The following is a 17,439-nucleotide window of genomic DNA, read 5'->3' as shown; positions in this document are numbered from 1 at the left end:
ATTAGAGTCGCTGAATCTCGCTCAGAGTTTTTAATCTGAAAATTGGAGAACAGTAAATAATTTCTGGGAGGGGGGGAAAGAAAGACAAATTAACTTCCTAACCAAAAAAGCAGAAGTAGAACTGTGACTTGAAATGCCTCTGCTTACTTTATTGCTACCTGAGATCCAAGCTAAGAGCTGTCATGTTTTCCTCCAGCATCCTGTTTAAGTCTAAATCTGATAGCACAGTCACGCTTGCCTTTGCTGCCTGGAAAACACCATAACTCACATGAAGTTATAAATCCCTATATTCTCTGGACTTTCATACCTGCCATGACAATTCCAAGCAACTACCAGGTGAAACCAGCCAAATGTTATGGATGGAAAATGAGTAGACAGATCATTTCCATTAGCAGGACATAATTACAGTATAATGTCAGCAGGATCGTTGACATCCAAGTGGATATATATGAGCCAAAAATACAAATAACTGGCCTACCTAAATGTAAGAGAGCCAGTGGGGTTGGAGAAGAGGACTGGGTCCTATTCCTTACTCTAGTGTTGCCTTGTTCTGTGATCTTGCGTAGGTCACTTAGGATATGTCTACGCTGTACATGAAGCCCAGGCTCTGACTCAAGTTTGAACCCACACTCCCCTTCCATCCACACACAAATCAGCTTGATTCGGGTCAGACAGCACTCAGGACCCAGATCCTAGGATCCTGTGGTGGGGGGTGGATCAGAGCCCCTGTCTTGCTGAGACTCAGGTCCAAGCCCTGCCATTTTGCAATGTGGATGCAGGTCAAGCCACAGACCCAACCCAGAACGGCTGCAAATTGCAGTACAGATGCATTAGCATCGCTGTGAGACCCAAGTCCAGCAATTTGAAACCCAGGTTTGCAATGCAGTGTGGACTCTCAAGCACGGGCTTGGAAACACTGAGCCCACAAGCCCAGACCCGGTCTTAGTGTGTAGTGTAGACATGCCCTTAGCCTCTTGCCTTGCCAGTTTATCCATCAACATAATGATTCCCTGTCTCACATACAAAGTTGTGAAGCTCATTAATTTATGTTCCTGAGGTGCTTTTAGATCATCCTGTATCAGCAGGAAAGGTAAGTAGGTGAACCCCCAAAAACACATACTGGAGACTGTGATATGTTCAATATTTAAATCTAATAAGTGAAAAATCTGGGTCAGCCTTAACTACATAGCTGTGACTGGTGTCTCCATAAGTCACGCACGTAATTGCCAATGTAAATGAGAGAATGGATATATGTAAGTGGGGGGTGTGAATGAAGCATACATGAATACAAGTAGGAGGTGAGTGAGAATTGCTGCCTTTTAATAAAGCTCCTAGCAAACCGGGTGGCCTTGGGCCATTAGGCAGGTCTGCTAGAGAGTGATTAATTTGAACTTCAAGCTTATTCTTTTCAGGGGTTCTCAAACTTTTTTTGCTTGGAGCCCCTTTGAAAATATTTCAGGCTGTGACCCCCCCCAAAATGACAACCCCCCCTCACCATGCCACTCGCATTTCTGCACTGCTGCTGGTGGGGGTGGCGCTAACTTCAGAGCTAGGCTCCTGGCCAGCAGCCGCTGCTCTCCAGGCACCCAGCTCTGAACGACTCGGGCTGTCAGCCCCGTGCATGGTTGACAGCCGGAGCCCCAGCATGCATGGGGCTCACAGCTGGAGCTGACAGTTTGTGCCCCCCCCCCAATACCCTCACGACCCCTCGTTTGAGAACCCCTGTTCTTTTGATAGTTGAATCAACAGGCGCTTGGAGTGGCGCAGAGACAATGGGGAGATCCGCAGCTGATGTAATGCGCTGTAACTCCACAACTTCAAGCAAGTGTTGCTAATTTACATCCACTGGGGATCTGTCCTGGCATGCTTAGTCCTTTGCGGGGAGAGTGTCTTTCAGTGAGAAGAAGGGTGAACCGCTTTCCATCAAATGAGAATTGTCCCTCACCCCACCCCCGAATGTCCACCCAACCATAGAACCAATCCTAGCCAGGCTTTGCTTCTCTGGGGTATGGCTAGCCTGACATCAGAATTGGAACAGCCATGATGAATTATTTCCCCCCTTCCCTCCAAAAAGGTTTGCCTTGGGATTGGGGTGTACAAAGGAAAAGGCCAGGATCTATTTCAACTCTGCTCCTGACCCCCAACAGGGCCTATGGCCCAACAGGACATCACTCTTTTCCAGATGACCCCATCTCCCTCCTCCCCTTTCCCCGGGGCAGTTACAAGTCCTGGTGGCCTCCTACCTCTTCAGTCCAAGGTCTCCAGGGGCGGTTTGTTGAGCCAATCCCCCTTCCCAGCTTGCTAGGGCATGGCCACCTGGTTTATGTAGCCACTTCTGCAGGTTAGGAAGAGGAAGGGAGAATTATTTCCTTCTCATTCATCTGGTGGTTTCTTCTGCAGGGAAGGTGGTTGGAGCACAGCTCTATCACACTTCCTTCTGCAGCGGGACTATCAGCGCTACCGTGAATGTTGCAGAAGCTGCTTTCCAGTCCATGAACACTCTCTAGGGCTGAGGGTCTCCAGAATTCTGTCAAGCAGGCTCAATCCCCATCTGCCACCTGAGGAGCTAGGGGTATCCTTCTACACCCGCTCTAAGGTACCAGAGCGGAGGGTACAAGAGTACTGGGCCTCCATCCAAAAACAGCACAGGGGAAAAGGAGAGACCAGGCCAGTTGAGGGGAAGATTGGGGTGTCTTGTGGGGAGGTTGATAGGCCCATGGAGGAAGAGGGGCAAGGGGAGGGTGGTGCAGATTGGAGTGGCAAGATTTTGGAGGGTTATCTTAAAACAAGCTGTGAACCTTTGGAAGTTCACCCATATCTAGCCACAAGTCCCCTCAAGAATTTGAGGCAGCACTGATCCCTGCAAACCAGTCATTTCCAGGGCCTTGTCCCCAGCTGGGCAGCAGGACACCACAAAGAGGGGTTAAAATACAGAAATAAGACAGGCAAGAAAATGAAAATAGGCCTGAAATAAAGCTCCAGATGCATTCCTAACACTAGAACACCCCGCTTCTTTTACTCATCATGTGCAGCACAATTCCCACCCTTGTTAGACCTTCTGATGGCCTATTGAACCCTTGTTATAATTTCTCCTGTTATGGCCTTTAGGGGAATTAGAGGCTACCCAGCTTCAATATCTCACATCAAAACATGTCACTGATATGCAAGAGCAGCTTGGACTGACTAGGCTACATCTACATCTACAGGTCCAGACATTGCACCTCTCTGCTTGGTTTGCTCCTGCGATGGGCCAGATCCTCAGCTGACTAAATGGGTGCAGCCTTATTGACTTTCCTGGAGAGTGTGCCAATGTATACCAGCTGGCCTAATAATGCATGTAGGTGTCATGAGGCCAAATGAAGGTCCTCATTTGTACACGTGGTAAACTCCCAGCCTCTTAAGCCTTGCAGAACTCATTTCCTTTCCACTTGTGCTAAATGTAAAAGCAGAAGCAACCCCCCCCCCACCTTTATAAACAAAAACGTAGAGGCAGTCTCCACACCCCCACTTCCGCATTCTATAGTAGGTCTTAAACCAGCTGGTATTCTGGGCTGTTTCATATTTCCAGCCCTTACTGTTAGACCCCGGCATACTATGCAGGCAAGAATGTGAGTGGGAGACTGGTTGGACAGTCTGGATTTTCCAAATGTCTCACAATTGCAGAATCACCTACGTTCAATTATTTTATTTTTTGCTGATCCCCTGGGAAAGTTCCCACTGGCAGACAGTTCTCAGACGGTCTGATCTCTATTCTCTCAGTAGGGTGGTCGAGTCACTGGTCTCTTGTCCATCAGCATCCGCTTGGTCACTCTTCCACTTCACCGAACAGGGGGAAGGAGAGAAAAAAAGGCAGCCACATTTTGACAGAGCTATGCAAAAATGTTGGCTACACAATCCAGAACCAGAGAATCCACAATCCAGATCCCTAGAATCTGATGGGGGGTGGGCAGCAAGATGGTGCCACAAGCCAAATGGATACATTAGAAAGACGCAGCTGTATTCCTCAGTGAAAACCTCAGGGTGCACCCCTATGCAACACACCACACTCTAGTCACCACCAACTATTACTGCTGGTCTTGTTTCCTGTGGCGTTGTCATGGACCTGACTCAGAGTCCGGTGAAGCCAATGGGAGCCTTTCCATTGGTTCAGTGGGTGTTGGATCGGGACCCATGTGTTTTGGGCTCTTTCTTCACGCACACCAGCCAATTTGCTGTTTATCCCGTCCTGTCCTGTCCTTCCCTCTTCCTCCCCCCCCCGCCAGGCCTTTCTCTCCAATAATGCCCATATTTTTCCTACTTAGAGATACATACTAAGAACACCCACTCTCCACATGCCTGAGCAACCAAATCATTTTACATTGCCCAGCAACCCAAGCACTTATAATGCCCATTATGCCCCTGGGGTGGACCTTCCCCCTGGGGTGGGCCTCCTCAGCCCATCCTCCCAAGCTGCTGAATCCCTCCCCTCCCCAGCTGATCGTCCCGCATCATGAACACTGGCCTGACGCCGTGCAATGGACACTCAAAAGGGGCCAAGAAGTATGTACGATAATTGAAGACTGTTGTACCCCATGCTGCCTTCACCATGAAGACGGGGCTTAAAGCCATGTGTGAGGCTCTCACAGTAAGCTTGTGTGAGATCAAAGAAGGAGTTCTACTGACGATGAGATGAGGTGTTGGGAAAGTCTCATGCACGGTGCTCCCCCAATGCAGCGTTATAAAGGCTGGAGATTGAGAGGCCTTCCATCAGCTACAACATGCTCATGCTCCCCTGTACACACATGCACACAACCACGTGCCCGCCTTGGGGAAGCCAAGCAGTAAGCTCACCAATACCATGGAGATGCAGGGTGCAAGGGGGGGATAGCAGATAGCTAGGCCTGGTCCTAGTCTCACAGTCCAGAGCTGGAGGAAGAGCATTCTGGGATTGCATGGGCCAAATCTTCGTCTTTTCCCACAAAACTTTCAAACTACCTCACTTCCTCCCCGGCAGCCAGCCGTGGGTATTGCACGGGATGACCAGTACGGAGCTATTCAGCCCGTGCTCTTGAATCGCATTGTGTTGCGTCTCAAGGAGACCATTTCAGCCATGGCAATGACTGAGTAGGAGCAATCAGCTGCACACAGTGTAATCTGCAATAGTCATTGCGTCCGATGTTTCACTGAGCCTCTTTTACCCACAGGGCCTGGGTCCTCTTCTTACTAGACACACGTCTATCCCAGGCAATGAGGAGGAAAGAAGGCATTGGCTTGGTCAGGGTTCAGAGATGCTGGCAGCTGCTTAGAATGGAAATAAATGGTACAGATTTTCAATGCTTTGCAGTAGAGGGGTCTGCAGGCACAAATCCGAGCTTATGGGTTGCCCAGGCACAAGTGAGACACCTTCTTGGAGCACGTGGGTTTCAAAATGTGGCACAATGCACTGGTCTGTGGCTGGGTGGACCTGCAGACTGCTGGCCCTTGGAACTGTGCACATCAGATAGTTACCCATCTCTGCATCTTCTGTGATAAAATCTGGATTGCCTAAAGCTTGGTTTTGCTCCAGTTTCCTTCTCAGGATATTTGCTGCCTATTCTCTGTGCCTTTCAGACCTCTGGTGTTTAAGGCAGTTGTGGTCTGTGCGTTGCTGGGAGCTCATGTGTGCAGGGTTGCAGTGCGTTACGGAAGTCATTTGCACCCCTGGTGTGCGGTTGCTGGCGCTGCACTACTCACGCGATAGAAACTCTCTCTGCTTTGTGGCTGAGGTTTTGTTCTTTGGAGCCTCTCTCTGGCATGGTGCTGCTGGCTGTACCCTGTAATGCAGCATTTGGCTTTGTAGCCTTCATTGTATTACATAGATCCTGTCTCCATTAGAGAAATTCACATTAGTGTAGCTACACTGAGGTGGTTGCAGCAGTGCAATCCCCTAATGGGTGTGAGGCAAAGCAGGGTTTACGCTGATGCAGCTTGCTCCACAAATTACCAGAAGCGGCAGCCCCATCAGAGATCAACGAAGTGGGTCTATGTTAGCTGTTGGAACCAGTGTAGCAGAGTCAACGTAGTTTTCCTCAGTGTGAATGTCGCAAATGTACAAGGCCATATACATTTTGCTAAGACAAGGCCATAGTCCTGCCGCTGGATTGTGACAGTCTCCCTCAATGGGGCATCCTTGAGCCATGAACCTCTCCCATGTACCAGTAGAGGGAAGCACTTATTATTTATAGTATGGTAGAGCCTAAAGGCCCCAGCTGAGCTATGTCCCCATTGTGCAAGGCGCTGTACAAACACAGTCAGCGACGATCCTTGCCCACAAAGCTTACAATCTAAGTGTTACTCTCCCCATTTCACTGATCCACAGCGGGATGAATAGACTTGGCTTGGAAGGGGATCTAGCTTGTCTGAGTCACACTCTAGTGCCTTACTCACAAGACCATCTTCTGTTCCCTCTAAATAACAACATTCAGATGGGCCTTCCAGCACAAATTTCAACTGTCCACAGTAGCTTTGAAGTGCCGCTTCCCAATAGCCTACCTCTTTTACTACCAGCCCAAAATATCCATCTTAACCCATTGCCCCAGCCTTCCTTTCCTCACCACTCAAGCTGTCCATTCTAACCCATACTAGCGTCTTCTCACCCCACACCCATCTTTGGTAGTTCTTGTGATCTCCTCATAGGTGGGGTCACAGAAGGAGCATGTGGTCTACTGGCTAAAGCACTTGGCTGGGCCTCAGGAGATCTAGGTCCTAGCTAGAGATGGTTGGGAATTTTCCATCAGAATGATTTTCCACAGAAAAATTACAATTTTGCCAAAAAAAAAATCATCTCATTTTTCCATTGGGAAAATCAAAATGAAATACTTTTGTTTCATGCTGATTTGACTCAAATTGGACTATTTCATTTGACTTCATTAACCGCTCCTCAAAAGTTTTGTTTCAACTTGTGCAGCTCAGTCGGCTTGGTTTGCATTGCATTGTGGGAGTCTTCCCTGGGACCCCAGCTCATAGGAGACAATAGGGGCCTGAACTACAACTCCCATTAGGCACTGGGCTAGGAACCTGCCGTTTAATATTGATCCAACACAAAATGTAGTGAAACATATAGATTGCAGGAATGTTTTGCTCCAGTGTCTTTGATTTAAAAAAATGTCAAAATGAAAGGTTTCAACAATTCTGAACTGAAATATTTTGGAATTTACTTTAAAAAAAACCCCAAAACTTTTCATCCTGTTTTGGGGATGAAAACGACGGTTGAAATGATGGAATTTCCCATGGGACAGCAATTCTGAATTTTGTTCAGCTCTAGGTCTGATGCTGGCCTGCTGGGTAACCTTCGACAAATCACCTCACTTCTCTGTGCATCTATTTCCCCTTCTGTAATGTGGTGTTAATAATACTTACCTCCTTTATAAAGTGCTTTGAAATCTATGGATGGAAAGTTCTCCATGGAGAGCTAGTTTTTTCTATAGCAACCGGCGAAATACCTTTGCTGTAAAGCAAAACTGTGTTTAAATATCTGCACCATTACAGTCTCTTCTTATATGCTGCTTTAGACTGCGGCCAGGGCACCTGTCTGCTTCCCTAAGGCTTTAGAGGACATATAAGGAGACCCAGAAAATGGCAATTCAAACCCTTTTTCATGCATGAGGGCATGAGACCCAATGTGAACTACGGCGCCCAGCAATCTGGCCACTCTTTCTGTTTAGGAAGGAAGGGGGTGTTACCATGATTCACTCCCACTGTACAGCCCAGTTATGTAGCTACAGTGGGGGAAAGCGGCCTTAGTATAAATGAGAACCAGGCCCAAAATGTCCAGTGTCCATTTATTTTGGGTGCCCGAGTTTCTGGAGCTCTGATTTTTTCAGATGTGCTGAACACCCACCGCTCCCACAGACATCAGTCTGAGTTGTGGATGCTCAGAACGTTGTGAAAATCTACGGGGTCCCCAGTGGGACACTCAAGACCACAGCCACTTTTGAAAATGCTGGTCTTGAGATTTACAACAGCACCCTGCAGCCACACAAGGGCCGGGGCTGTCTTTTGGTTCCACACTTCTACAACACGATATGTTTTTTTTAATGCAGAAAGCTGCATAAAACCAGGGCCCACTGGAGAGTGGATGAAATTTGAAGTGAAGAAACCACGTAATATATTCAAGATGTCAGAGGTTAGCCATGGTGCATGTGACTCATGTTGCGAATAGCTCACCTTTAACTTTACTGTTGTAATTAGATTACAAAGTTTTTATTATGGTTTTAAATCCTTCCTTTATAGGTTGCTGTCCAGCTGTGCACTTAAAGCCAGTTTTATCACACTTTTTAGAGCTCATCGCATATAATTTTGCCCCTACGACACTGGATTAACTTTTAAGGATCCTTGAAGTCAGTCACCTTTGCCCTCCTAATGGAATGGATTCACACCATCAGGATGTGGCCTCAAAGAATTGTGTCTACAATAAACTATATTTATTGGAGGGATGGTGGGGAAAGGGCAGTTAGGTTGTTTGCTTATTTATCCGACTGCATAGTTTAGATATTAGGAATGCTGGGGCAGCCTACAGTATGTGTGAGACATTGTTTTAGCTCAGCCTTACAATCTACTGCCCCAAAACCTTCTCAACTGGACTGAGCTCGGAGCTGAAAACAGCCTGCAGGGCAGCATATTAGAATGAATGTTTTGCATCAGAGAGGACACCATGCCGTATAGAATGTAGAGTTTTCTTCTCCAGGATCTCCGTCTCCCAGTTCTGGGCTAGGTCCTCGGCTGGTGTAAATCAGGACGGATGATTTACACATGATGACGATCTGGCCCAGTCGTCTCCATCCAAAAGTCCAGGAGCCCTACATGGTGGTCACTTTCCTTCCAGCGTGACAGTCCTTTCTGGATCCTTTTGCTGGCATTCCTTGAGTCAGTCAGATGAGTCGCTATAGAGAAAGTTGTTCATAATATTTGTATTATTATATCACCCAGGAGCCCTAGTCATGTCCCAGGATCCCACTGTGCAAGATGCTGTGCAAGCATGGAACAAAAAGACAGTCCCTGCTCCCCAAAAGCTTACAATCTAAGTAATGTCCTTCCTTTCTTCTGGGCTAAAGTGGGCCACCCTTGGAGTGTCCACAAGCCCAAGGGACAAAGTCTGGGAACAGTAGGACCTAGAGGCTCCAATGGAGGCCAGGTCTTTGTTGTGCTAGGTTCTGTTCAGACACATAGTGTGGGACAGTTCCTGCCCCAAACAGTTTACAGTCTAAATAGGCAAGACAGAAAGAAGACACTATTCCTCTCATTTTACTCATGGGGGACTGAGGCACAGGGAGATTAAGTGTCTTGCCCAAGGTCATACAGGGAGTGTGTGGCAGAGCTGGGAAATGAATCCAGACTCTGAATCCCAGTCCAGTGCTTTAACCTCAAGACCTTCCTTTCTTCCTCTCTTGGGCAAAATCAGCCATTAATCAACTCAGTACAGTGTTTTAATTGACACCATTTTGACCCTTGTCATTCAGTGACTAGACACAAGCTATTCTGAACCCCAGGTTAATTATCTTAGGCCATGTACAACCTTCCCACAAGGAATGTGTGGTGATTAAGGCAAAGAATTTCACATGGTCACAGAACAACTATCTGAGAGTCCTGGGCTTATAAAATACTCTATTTCCTCCATTAATTGTGTCCGCGTGGAGCTGTAACCAAGTAGCTGAAACAAATAAAACACAAGTAATATTCTTTCCTTTTAAAATGTTTCACTTCATTTGTGGAAGAGGTTTGAACTCATTAAAAATAGACCATCTCCCAGGAGGGCTTTTTTCCCCTTCTCGTGGTCTTTCTAACAATCCTAGCAATGCATTTAGCAGTGCTCCTCCTCCTCAGCAGAGCACTGCTTTGAGTCACTCTCTCATTACGGTGCTTACATGAAAAATAACTTGGGCTGCTGTCAGACTATCCTTGGAAAACATACAGCACTTATTTGTCAAATCAGGGCACAGCCTCAGTGTTCTGTGTGACTCAACCCTAAATGTCAATGACCAGGGAGTAGTAAAATTATGTCTTTTCATCTCCAGCTCACTAGGAAACTCCATTTCTTCTTCCTAGATAAGGATTTGGCCTCAGTGATCCATGCATTTGTCTCCTCCAGTAGTCATAGCATCTGTGTAAACAAGGCATAGGCATCAGCCGGTGCAAAATGCAGCCGCCTCTATGGTTTTGGCTGCCATGAGTATATCTGTTTCCTCCACTGGCTTCTAGTCCACTTCCACGGTCAATTCAACACATTGGTCCTCATCCTCTGATTAATTAATGGATCATTTCCTGGTGATGTCAGAGACCACATCACCATGTACAATCCCCTGGAGACAGCTCGCCTGGAATAATGCAGATCACAGAGCATGGGACAGCTCAGCTGGGACAAAGATCTTGAATGAGGAGTCCTGTGAGAAGGACTTCCGGGGAGAGCAGATGAATCCAGAGTCTGACACCTTTAGGCAAGGATGCAAAACCTTCTGATTTGATAGAGCTTTTCCACCCTGATCTGAATGACATTGACATCATCAACTGCTCCCCTCTTAAACTCACTCCTCCAAACAAAGGATCCTACCCCCAGCAGAGTTTTCTATAACCTGAGGCAGCAGAAGAGCCAGAGATTCTATGAAGTCTGCTAGGGATTTAACTATTGTCAATCTATTTTACCGGGAAGATGCTCAGGCACAATAGTGATGGGAGACATTACGAAACGCGAAGGATGGATAGATGGTCCTGGATCTGCCTGAGCAGGGGTTCCTGGAGATGACTCAGGATTGGGGTGGGGTCAAAGAGCTATGGGAAAAGAGGTGAAGGGGCCAAACAGAAATGAGGGGAAGATGAGGCCAAGGAGAGATGAGGAAGGGGTCAAACGGAGATGAGCAAGGGGAATGGATGGAGGGAGAGATTTAGAATTGTGGGGAGGAGATTAAAAATGTTTTGGAGAAGGAAACATCTTGATAGCCCCGTCAATACTATTTTTGATTGAAATAGAGTAATAATATATCCTAAAAAAGGAACATTTAAGAAAAATGGAAAATGTTGACACGTTTTTTCCTGAAAAATTTGTGTGGTGTTTTTTTTTTAGTGTCCATTAAAAAAATATTTTTTACAACAAAAGCCCTTTTAGTCCTAATCATTTTGACCAGCTCAGTCAGGGTATTAATTTGGTTGTATTTTTTGTTATGTCTGTGGTAGCTATGGATAATTGCCCTTTTACTGTCTGCACAAAATTAAACATAATAAGAATTAATATCTAGCTGAAGTCCTTTTCTGAACGTGCAAGGCACAGAGCTGATTTCACTTGAATTTCCCCTTATCTTATGTGGTAATTGGCATCATCCCAGAGATGTGGCCAATGGATATAGTCAATATTTTGCCTCAGAGTATGTGTCCCTCAGTTTGGTTCTATGGCAACCCTCAGGAAAAAAAATACTCTGGTATTCTATGGTAATGGTCCAACACTAGTGAGTAACTTTTGTCAGCTGTACTTTTATGGACCATTACTCTGCACCCCTAGAGTATTTTTTTGTCAAGGAGACAGATGTTGATGCTGCCTTCAACAATTTGCCTTTCTGTTCAGCAGTTGGAACAGCTACTGAAAGGCAGTTACTCATCTGTGAAGAAGTGGGTCTACGCAAGAAGTATTATGTGCCCGTAAAACTGGATCATCTAATCCTCTGAGATTTCGCTCCTCCTGTGTGCTCAATTGCTCTGTAATGGAATTTATGCCAAGGTTACCAGGCAACAACCAAAACTATTCAGGAGGGCGTCCCAGCCAAATGATGTAGAGGAGTTCAGAGGCTCCCCAAGAGCTGGGTCACTCCAGTTCTTCTTGCTGGTTTTGCTCCCTCTCTGTGAAGAAAGACACATCTGGAAAATTACTGGTGCCCTGTGTTAACTGTGGACACCACTGGGAACTGAAACATACTGTTGTAAACTGTGATTACATCTACAAAGTAAACTCTCATTATGACCTCTCTTAAGGTCTTTAAAAACACATTTCCTCAACTGCTCTGGTTATACAGGAGTTCTTTCATTTCGGTAATAACAACATCATCCACATTTCCCTCTTTTCCTCCTCCTTTTTCTTATCGTAATCTTGTTCGTCATAATACAAATTCCTTTTTCCAGCCTCATAATGCCACTTAAAGTTAAAGGGTGTTAACATAGTCAGGTACCTCAGGAGGAGAATATACAGTGAAATATCTTCTCAGCCTTCTATTATACATAATTGCAGTCTGAATCTCTGCAAGAGTATATTAAAATGTAGCTATCACACATCTCTGTTATTACTTATATTATAGTAGCACCCTGAGGCACTAAACAAGATCAAGGCCTGAGTTGAGCGAGGCACTGTACAGACATAAAAAGAAAAGGAGTACTTGTGGCACCTTAGAGACTAACCAATTTATTTGAGCATAAGCTTTCGTGAGCTACAGCTCACTTCATCGGATGCATCCGATGAAGTGAGCTGTAGCTCACGAAAGCTTATGCTCAAATAAATTGGTTAGTCTCTAAGGTGCCACAAGTACTCCTTTTCTTTTTGCGAATACAGACTAACACGGCTGTTACTCTGAAACCTGTACAGACATAGTAAAAGACAGACCCTGCCCCAAAGAGCAGATGGCGCTTTGACAAACAAAGGGTGGAAGGGAGAACTAACGTAAAATGACTTTGCTAACACAAATCAGACAAAGCCAAGATTAGCATCCAGGTCTCTTGACTCCCAGACCAGTGCCCTATCTACTCCATGCTGCCTTTTCTAATGTCAACCATTTTTTCTTTTTTTATGCAGGCCTGATGCAGACTTTGAACAGACCGTATGAAACTGTTCTTTTTTCTCATCGTGAGGAACAAAGGCACAGGAGCTCTGTCACTATTCACCCCCCAAAATATAGCCTTCCCTCTTTCCCATGTGACAGTATTGGAAGGCAACACTTATTGGGTGAAATCCTGGCCCCATTGAAGTCATTGGGAAAACTCCCATTGACGTCATTCAATAGGGGCAGGATTTCACCCACTGCATGTATTTTACTCCTGGAATATAATATTCTGCTGGACACAAACATACTGATGATGCAGAGATGGCTGCCACAGAGCTAGTTCAGGATCTCTTTTCTTCCTGTAAGAACCAAATTCCTTCTCTGAATATATTTTTGGAATAATAATAACAATTAACAATAACTTGACTAGTATTATAGTTTACATGGTATCATGCTTTTCATAATCAGAGGGCATTATAATTGTTAGCCCAGTAATTTCCATACTGCTAGAAGGTAGGTAAGGATTATAGTTTCCATTTTACAGATGGAGAAACTGAGGCAGAGGTTTCTCATAGCTATAAAGGAAATGTAATGTGTAGGTGGACTGGAGCTCAAGATTTTCTCAGCCCCCCCATTCCTCCACTTAGACCACTAGACCATGCCTCTCTCGCTCTAATCCATTGAGTATCAAGGCCTACGACAATAGTATAATAATCACATAATTGTAACCCTAACTAAATACATAACAGGCCTGAGTCCTAATAGCTCTGATGTGCACAACACCCATAATTACAGAAGCAGCTCTACGGTATTAACGAACCAGAATAGTCATTCACAGAAAACATGTATGCAAATATTGAGCACCACATTCATGCAATCATAGTAAGTGTCAATTTAAATCTTGCCAATGCATGTGAAGATTTGCTGGACTCTCTCTTTGGAGACTTGGGCTCTAGGCATTGTGAATACAAGCTTACAAATGTAAGAGCATGTGCATTAAGAAATTCAGTCACTTGTCTTGCTTTGGTCTGAGTAAAGGCTGAATTGTTTCATGTGGAATTCTTAAATTTCCTTTTTTAAAATGAAAAATTTCCTTTTTTAAAATGATTTTTGTTTTTAACTTTGTGGGGGTTAATGAGACCTTAGATTTTTTTAATTGTTTTCAATAAGTGCACATATGACTCAGTGGGAATGATCTTTATTAAGATTATCAAATAGTCAATATTGTGACTTCAATGGAAATTTTGCTTGAATAATGACTGCGGGATTTGGCCCTGATTCTGTAAGATCTAAGAATAACATGGCATAGTATGAAAACATGAAGGCAATGAGAAGATATTGGAGGCGTAGGGTGGGGTTCGAAAGCATTATCATCAGGCAAATTCTGCTCCCATTCAAGTCAATGGTGAAACTCCTGTTGACTTTAATGGGAGCAGAGTTAGGCCAACACTGAGTGAAACTCCAACATAATTATTCAATGTTTTTTTCTGTTGTTATTATTTTTGGATGCTTTTGATGTCTGAATGACCTTTTAAAAAATGATTATGGATTGGTTACTTAATACTATTATTTTAATATCTTCAAGAGACACAATTACCTTATGCGAGAAACTCATTAGCCCGTGTAATTGTCTTTAAGGTTGTATTTCTGATGCGTAACGATGTCATATGATGCAGTGTTCATGACCAGTAACGAGGTTGCAGACTGCTGTATTTACGATGGGCAATTATGCAGGATAATTCCTTATAAAATACCTTGAAAGAAAGCGCTACACCCATGCTAGTGTTCAATGTTGTAAATGCTAATTAATATATTGTGCTCAAAATGATCCTATCAACTAAAGCATGTTCCATAATAAGAGCTGCCACCTGCCAAGCTAGTGTTAAAAACAAAACTGCTTCTGACACAGAGCATGTCTATGCTACAAAACTATGTTGACCTCAGTTATGTTGGCATACATCTGCTGCAGTAATTAAATCGCTTTTGTGTGTCCACACTACGTTCCTTGTGTTGGTGGTGGGCAGCCTCACCAGTAGCACTTGTACCGACTGTACTGTCAGTGTGGGGCATTGTGGGACGGTTCTGGAAGCCAGTAACAGTCAACGTAAGCAACGCAGTGTCTACACTGATATTTTGTCAACCTTTACTCTACGTCTCTTGTGGAGGTGCCATTGTTAAATCGGCATAGCAGGGCAGTTACATCAGCAGGACCGAAACTTTAGTGTAGACACTTACATAGTTAGGTTGATGTAAACTGCCTTGTGTCAACCTAACTCTGTAGTGTAGACTAGGCCTCAGACAAGTGTGAAGAAAACTCATCACAATTAAATGTTTTGATTTCAATATTATTTTGATTTTGTACGTGTACTCCCTGATTCAGCAAAGCACTTGGCATGTGCTTACTTTAAGCATGTTCTTAAGTGCGCTGGACCTCAGTTTAGCAAAATGTATATTATTGATGTGTTTGAGTACGCTTATTGAAATGTTTGATTTGCTGAAAACCCATTCGAATTTTGATAATGTTTTTGATAAATGAATATATATATATATATATATATATATATATATATATATATATAAAATATTTAAAATCTTTTTTGAAAAAAAATAAAATAAAAAAAGAAGGCAGGACATTTTTCATGACAAATGTTGACAATGTGGAAATTTTTTGCAAAAAAAAATTTGGTTTCAACAAAGGCCCCTTTTTTAACCCGAAAACTTTTTGTTTGAAAAATGTCAAGCAGAACTATCTCTTATATAGTGTGCTCCAGCATCTAGAATAACAGCTACTTTTTCAGTCCCGTTCTGCAGATGTGCAACATCATACCGCTTCGATTGATTGCTTTTGAAACCTCAAAAATGAAATTTGAGTTTCTGTTTCTGTATTTATATGGCCACCGTCACCATAGTATCTAATCAACCTCACCAATATTAACATATTTATCCTCACAGCACCCATGTGAGAGGGGGAAATACGATTATCCCCATTTTACAGATGGGGAAACTGAGGTGTAGGGAAATTAAGTGAGTTGCATCAACTAACATAGGTAGTCTGTGGCAGAACCAACTATTCAACCCATATGTTTTGAATTATAGGCGAGTATCTTAACCACAGGACCATCCTGCCTGTTCCACTTTGAGTGCTACTGGAAGCGAGGCTTAATAATTACATAGAATCTTTTGCTGTGGCCATGAGGGTGGTTGACTCTAGGTTTGTATCCTCCCTTGTTAGACCGATATCAGGGACTGTTGATTTCATTGGGAGCATGTTTCCGAGGTCAGTCGGTCTGCAAAATAGTTCTTCTGTGAGTCATCCAGCCAAAGAAAGAGTCGGGGATCTGTTGCAAAGGCTGACTTCCCACTGCAGGCAGAGCATATGTGGTGGCCATTAAGGGGAAGGAAACGGAAATGTTTCTTGGAGCTTGGGCAGTAAGATTGACATCTGTGGCAATGGGCTCACTAAGCAAAGGGCTCGGTGTAATATGTACTGCAATCAGGTCACATTCCTGGAAAGATTTTCTTGCCAAAAAAAGAAAAACAAAACCAGCCTGGCTTGTGATTTGGTTTTGTTCCTCCCCATTTCATCTTTAGTCTACATTTTTGTAAGTGGTCATCAAAAATGGTTTGTGTGGACATTGAAGGCTAAATCACCATCGGCATAGTTCCAGTTACTTCAACGCAGCAATGGCAATTTGCAGCAGATGAGGATTTGGACCTTTTAGTTATTTTGAATGGAAGTTGTTTAAAAATGGGTAAGTGCTTATTTTCAGCTATTTCTCTGGGAATGGGCAACAGGGGATGGATCACTTGATGTTCTGTTCATTGCCTCTGGGGCACCAGGCATTAGCCACTGTTGGAAGACATGATACTGGGCTAGAAGGACCTTTGGTCTGAGCCAGTATGGCCATTCTTATGTTCTTATAAAGCATATAGTCTAATTATGGAGGCCTGAAAACTTCTTGGGATACAGTACCTCCAGTTTTGACCTGAAACCATGGGCCAACTTTCCCTCTTCCATGAAATCACCCATGGGGGATGGAGCAGGAAAATTCTATAAAGTGAACTTCAGAGTTCTCTGCAGAGTGTTCCCCTCAAGCAGGAGTAGCTTGGGCACAGATGCTTAAAGATATTTAGACACCTAATTTTCCCAATGGGAGTTAGGCACCTAAATACCTTTGAGCATCAGATTAGGCCTGAATAGAGACTGGGAGTGGTTGGGTCATTACAAAACCTAAACTTAATTTCCCCAATACTAATTTCTCCCTACTGTTACTCACACCTTCTTGTCAACTGTCTGTAATGGGCCACTTTCTTACCACTTCAAAAGTTATTTTTCCTCCCTTGGTATCCTGCTGTAAATTGATTTATCTCGTTACACTGACCTCACACTTGGTAAAGCAACCCCCGTCCTTTCATGTATTTATACCTGCTCCTGTATTTTCACTCCATGCATCTGATGAAGTGGGTTCTAACCCACAAAAGCTTATGCCCAGATATATTTGTTAATCTCTAAGGTGCCACAAGGACTCCTCGTTATTAGGGCTTTGCAGAGTGACTTTTTTATTCTTCCAATCATTGTAGCTCTCCACACGAGCAGATTTCTGGGTATAGTTGGTAACTATGGATCAGACTCTGCAAACCCATATTCAAGGCAATAGTCCTGGGTCATAGGCTTAGTCATAGGGTA

This window comes from Natator depressus, chromosome 3 (genome assembly GCF_965152275.1).
Source record: "Natator depressus isolate rNatDep1 chromosome 3, rNatDep2.hap1, whole genome shotgun sequence".
NCBI lineage: Eukaryota > Metazoa > Chordata > Testudines > Cheloniidae > Natator > Natator depressus.
The sequence above is the reverse complement of the archived record's forward strand: the minus strand, read 5'-3'. Positions refer to the sequence as shown.